A 6,370-nucleotide genomic window follows, 5' to 3' on the forward strand; every position below is an offset into this window, starting at 1 on the left:
GTAATGTCTCATATTTTTCAATCAAAATCCTAATAGTTTGTTTTCTTTTCAAAATGTCTACTATTTGTTAATCAAAATACCAATCCTATGTTTTCTTATAGTAATTTCTCCTATTTTTCAATCAAAACCCTAATCATATGTTTTCTTTTTAGAATGTCTACTATATTTTAATCGAAACTCTAAAACTATAATCCTATATTTTTGTTTCAGAGTGTCCGCTATCTTTTAATCACAACCCTAATCCTATGTTTTCCATTTGGAATGTGTAATATTTTTTAGTTTTGAATCAAAACCGTAATCCTTTCTTTTCTTTTTGGAATGTCTACTATATTTGAATCAAAACCATAATCCTATGTTTTTCTTAGAGTAATGTATTCAAATTTTGAAAAACAGGACACATTACTACTAAAAAGATATAAGATGCGAGTTTTGTTTGCAAAAGAAAAAGTAGGATTTAGTAATGTCTCATATTTTCTTAATCAAAACCCTAATCCTATATTTTCTTTTAGTAATGCCTGTTATTTCTTAATTAAAACCCTACTCTCATGTTTTTTTTAGGAAATGTCGCTCATTTTTCAATCAAAAACCTAATCCTTTCTTTTTGAACTCAAGTGAACTTCTATGTAGTGCAATCGTACCGACACTGAAGCACCGGATCCCATTAGAATTTACAAGTTAAGCGAGCTTGGGATAGAGTAGTACTTGGGTGGGTGACCTCCTCCGAAGTCCTCGTGTTGCACCCTACATGGTTTAGTTTTATGATTTTATTAATTAAAGAAAAAATGATAATAAAAAAATGAAAGACTAACCTATGTTTTTAATCAAAACTTTAATCATATGTTTTCTTAGAGTAATATCTCCTATCTTTTGGTTGGAAAATCTCTACTAACTTTTAATCAAAACAGTAATCCTATATTTTCTTTTAATAATGGTCCCTATTTTTGAATAAAAATCCTAATCCTATGTTTTCTTTTTGGAATGCCACCTATTATTGAATCAAAACCCTAATTTTATGTATTTTATGGGGACAGAAGTGTATGTACCAATCACGTAATAAAGTGTGTGTGAGTGCAGAGTGTTAATCAACAAGGAAGAAAATAAATACTAGTAGTAACTCTAGATTAATAAAAAATCCTTAATAATGGAATGATGTATGTGAGCAAAAGTCAGCAAAAGTAAACAAAAGCAAGAAAACACGACAAATAGCTTAACATAAATAAAGGAAGAAAGCGATGGCTAGGCATAGAATTCATTTAGAGTTATGCGGTGCATGACAATGTTTGTCTAAACATATAATCCTATTTGAATCAAAAAATTCCAAAAATATACAAAATCCTGATTTCTCAAGTGAAGTATAATTGAATAGGTGCAAAGCTGATACAGACATACATACAATAGCATTAACACTCTATGGAACATTTTTGTGAACTAATAACAATCGGTTGAGTTGATAATCTCCACCAAAAGAGAGATTAACACCAATCCGAATACATAGCAATAATACAATTTCTCGTAACATCTACCCCACTTGATTGCAAAGAGCATAGAGATTTTCACTCACTCTCACTGAACGATTGTGGGAGACAAAGTCTCCAAAGTACCGTAACTAGAGGTGTACTTGCTACCATCTCGAATTACGGTAAGTCTATACTAGTGGGAATTTTTTCTCATTGTATAGCAATACCAAGTATGAGATCTAGGGCTTTCGCCTCACTAGCAATCATTCTTTCAATCACATAATTATACTAAAATAGTTATGATTGCAATTAATAAACAACTAAAGCATCAAGATTCAACAACCAAAGTCAAACAAATGAACTCTAGAGTTCAACTATGCCCAAACATCTTAAAATTAGCCCTCCATTAATGGAGGGCATGCATTTAAGATGCAAATGAAGGAGGAAAACACAAGAGCCATGAAAACCCCTTTTCAATACTTACAATAAAGAATTGCCGGAGATGTTACATGGAAAGATTCCCCATGAATATCAAATCCAGATCCCTATCCAAATAGCCCTTAAGTACTGATGATTTGTCTATTTTCTTTTGAAACTTCACCTCTAAGAATCGCCCAAAGAATAAAATAAAACAAAGAAAAGTTGCCCTAAAAATCCCCCTAAGTTCTATTTATACCCTGGCTCCTTATGGGCTACTTACCGGCGTAAGGGTATGGCCGTAAAGGAGCTGGAGAAGATTGTCACAAGCCTTACGGGAACACTTATGGCCATAAGTAATGCCCGTAAGTTCCTCTATTTGTGTTATGGTCCAACATATGGCTGTAAAGTCTAGACACTAAACTTCACTATTTAGCTTCTTGCGATGGTCAGTACAGGTGTAAGCTATGTTGTAAGCTCCTCTGGATAGACCATACAACCATCCTTATGAGCATAAGCCTTGCTAGTACGATTCTTTGAATAATACTTATGGGAATAAGCATGCTCGCAAGGTCGTCTGAAGTTTACTTATGGTCGTAAGGTCGACCATAAGGCACCAAATTTGCCTTATCCTTAATACCATGATGGCAAGAGGGCTCCAAATTTACCGTGTTGGGTCTAGAATGCTTCTTTTGGCTTTTTTTCATCTTTAAGCACTGTCCTAAGCTTGTTAATGTGAAACACACTATATTTAGCACCAAATTCCATAGGATAGTTCTAATACATACCAAATGAGTGTACAAATTGATATAAAAAGATGTATGTTGTACACTTATCAATTTTCTTTTGGGAATGTCTGATATTTATGAATCAAAACAATAATTAAACCCTAATCCTATGTTTTTTTAATGCCTCCTATTTTTTAATCAAAGCCATAATCTAATGTTTTCTCTTGAGAATGTCTACTATTTTTTAATCAAAACAATAATCCTATGTTTTTTTTTCTTAATGTCGCATATTTTTCAATCAAAACCCTAATCCTATATTTTCTTTTCACAATGTCTACTTTTTATGAATCAAAAAGGCAATCCTAAGTTTCCTTTTTGATATATCTCCTGTTTTTAAACAAAAACACTAATCCTATGTTTTCTTTTTGGAATGTCGCTTAAATTTTGGGTTCCAATAAAAACCCTAATCCTATTTCTAATTGGAATGTATTCTATGTTCTTTTCGAAATGTCTTCTATTTTGAAAAAAAAAGCCCCGACTCCTATTCTTTTTTTCTTAATGTCTACTAGTTATCAGTTTTTAATAAAACATAATATTATTTTTTATTAAAAAATAGCAGACATTATTATAAGAAAACATTGGATTAAGGTTTTGATTAAAACATACGAGGCATTCTAAAAATAACTTAGGATTAGCGTTTTGATTAACAAATATGAATCATTACGAAAACAAAGCATATGATTATTCTTTTGATTCAAAAATAGAAGACATTACAAAAATAAAACATAAGATTAGGTGTTTGATTAAAACACAGGAGGCATTCCATAAAAAACTTACAATAAGTGTTTTGATTGACAAATATGAAACACTGTGAAAATAAAGCATATGATTATTATTTTGATTAAAAAATAGCTGACATTCACATAAGAAAACATAAGATTAGTCTTTTGATTCAAAAATCGCAGGCATCCCTAAAAGAAAACATAGGATTAGAGTTTGGATTAAAAAATATGAGACATTTTGAAAAGACTACATAGGATTAGATGTTTGATCAAAAAATAGTTAGCGTTATATAAAAAGCATTAGATTAGGTTTTTGATTGAAAACCAAAAATAGGGGACATTTGGAAAAGATCATATGATTATTGTTTTGATTCAAAAATAGCAGTATTCGGAAAATAAAACGTAAGATTATGGTTTTGATTAAAAAATAGAACACATTTTGAAAAGAAATTACATAATTAAGATTTTTATAAAAAATAGAAGGCATTACCAAAAGAAAACATAGGAGAAATTACAAAAAGAAAACATACGATTATCAGTTTTAAATAAGAAAACATAGGAGAAATTACATATTATTTGGGTTTTGTTTGCAAAATAGCAGACATTAGGTAAAAAAACATAGGATTATGGTTTTAATATAAATATAGTTGCCATTCCGCAAAGAAAACATAGGATTAGTATTTTGATTGAATAATAATAGGCATTACTATTAAAAAACATAGGATTAGTGTTTTGATTAAAAAATAGTTGGCATTCTGAAAAGAAAATATAAAATTATGGTTTGGATTGAAATATAGTGGGCATTCTGAACAAAATATAGGATTAGGGTTTTGTTTGAAAAATATTACACATTTAAAAAATAAAATGTTGGATTAGCGTTTTTGAATAAAAATAATAGACATTTCGAAAAGAAAACACCGAATTATAATTTTGATTGAAAAACAGGAGACATAACTATAAGAAAACAAAGGATTAGTGTTTTAATTAAAAACCAAAAAATAGGTGGCATTTCCATGAGAAAACATAGGATTAGAGTTTTGATTAAAAAAATAGCAGACATTCCTAAAAGAAAATAAAACATAGGATTAGGGTTTTGCTTGAAAAAGTAGCAGATATTTTGAAAAAAAAAATTAAAATGATTGGGCTTTTGATTGATAAATAGGATTCATTCTGAAAAGAAAACATTGGATTAGGGGGTTAAGGTTTTGGTTCAAAACCTATAAATAACAGATATGATGAAAAGAAGACATAGTATTAGACAATTGACTGAAAGATAGGAGACATTGTCGAAAGAAAACATAGGATTAGTGTTTTGATACAAAAAATCAGTGGCATGCCAAAAAAAAACATAGGAATAGAGTTTCGATTGAAAAATAGAAGACATTAAGATAAGAAAAAATATACGATTAGAATTTTGATTGACAAATAGTAGATATTCTAAAAAAAAGATTTTTATATACTCGTGTTGTTTTATATACTCTTGCCAAATGGTCTTATCATCATGGGAATTGAGAACTTTGTCATTGGCACGGCCAAAGTGTTTCGGCACTTGGGCGTGTTAGCTTCACAACCCATTGGAACAACACTACCAAGAACTTAGCTCCATCAAATGCAACACTAGGAGTTAGGAGAGTATTGGTTTGATTTTTTCTCCCACATTTGAATTTAATTGATTTACATTATGAATGAGCTTGCATGTGTACATTGTATACGATGTACAATTTAAGTGTGGGGGGAGTTTCATAGTGCATGCATCTCTTTTATAGCAGTTTTGATTGATATACATACTCACAAAGTCAATGACGGTTCACCTTAGTTGCATTGATTGTATTCTTGAGTTTAGGAGATTTTTTAACATTGAATGTTTTCATGCTCTAATTTCTGCTTGAATTTCTAGGAAATTTTGCCCGATTGACACTTGTTGCACTACTCACTTTTTGAACTCTTTTGGAAACTCATGTTTGATGTATAAGGGACTAATTATAGTTGTTTATTGTGTTAATTCTTAAGAAAATTAAAAGAAGGAACAAAATAGTTTAATTGTTTATTTATGCTTGTTGGGTGGAAAGAGCTACCACCTATGAAGTATGAATCTACTCTCATAAGTCGGATACTAGTTATGCCCTAATGAGAGCAAGAGCTATCTCATAGGATGAGTGAAAGCTACCACTCCGGTAGAAAGAGCTACCACTTCGAAAGTGTGAAAGCCACCTTAGCGTCCTCTTTGGAAATGGCTACCTTAGAGGATGTGTGAAGCTACTACTATTTTTAAAATTTTTGTTACTTTTTGTAGATAAATTAGTCCCTTATGCTTAGAACAGTGAGGAGTATCCTTTGGGTTGTTTTAAGTGAGTTCACACACTTACACGATTTTGGGTTTGTTGTCTTTTTTGATTCAAGTTTTTAGGTAGGGCATTGATTTTTCGTATTTAGTGTGGAAATTTCCCTTACTTGAAGAATGCTCTTTTTGTATGCTTTGGTGAACCTAAGGCCAAGCACTTCCAATATTTCCTTCATCCATGCATATAATGTTTTAATCTTTGCTTGAGGACAAGCAAAAGTTTGAAAGTGATGGGGGAGTTTGATAAGTGCTTGTGCGGTAAGAATACGAAGTGTTCTTTCCTTGTGTTGAGCATTACTTTTCTCGGGTTTTAACGCTAATATGGGTGTAATTATGTTACTTTCATGCAGGTAGGGTTGTGAGACCGATTATGAGAGAAAAAAGCCAATGTGGGTTATAATGCACTAATTTGGAGGAAATCTTGCTAAGGTTCAAATGCGAAGACATAGGTCAGGTTCCAGATGCAGGATTGTGTGCCAACCTCGTCATACTCGAGTTAGCAAAACTATTTGGTGGGGCACAAGGGCAGTCACATTCAAGTATTCTGACTTGTGCATATAGAAGAAGATCTCCACCAACATGTTCGTTATTAAAGAAGCAAGTCGATCCACGATGTAAATGTGTGCTCATTTGCGTTACCTCGAT

General features: G+C 31.5%; 1 pseudogene; it reads left to right on the forward strand.

Annotated features, from left to right (window-relative positions):
* Positions 1 to 624: 624 nt before the first annotated feature.
* LOC120251976 lies at positions 625 to 743 on the forward strand (annotated as a pseudogene).
* Positions 744 to 6,370: the final 5,627 nt, after the last annotated feature.

The sequence above is a fragment of the Dioscorea cayenensis genome, chromosome 20 (assembly GCF_009730915.1).
Source record: "Dioscorea cayenensis subsp. rotundata cultivar TDr96_F1 chromosome 20, TDr96_F1_v2_PseudoChromosome.rev07_lg8_w22 25.fasta, whole genome shotgun sequence".
NCBI lineage: Eukaryota > Viridiplantae > Streptophyta > Magnoliopsida > Dioscoreales > Dioscoreaceae > Dioscorea > Dioscorea cayenensis.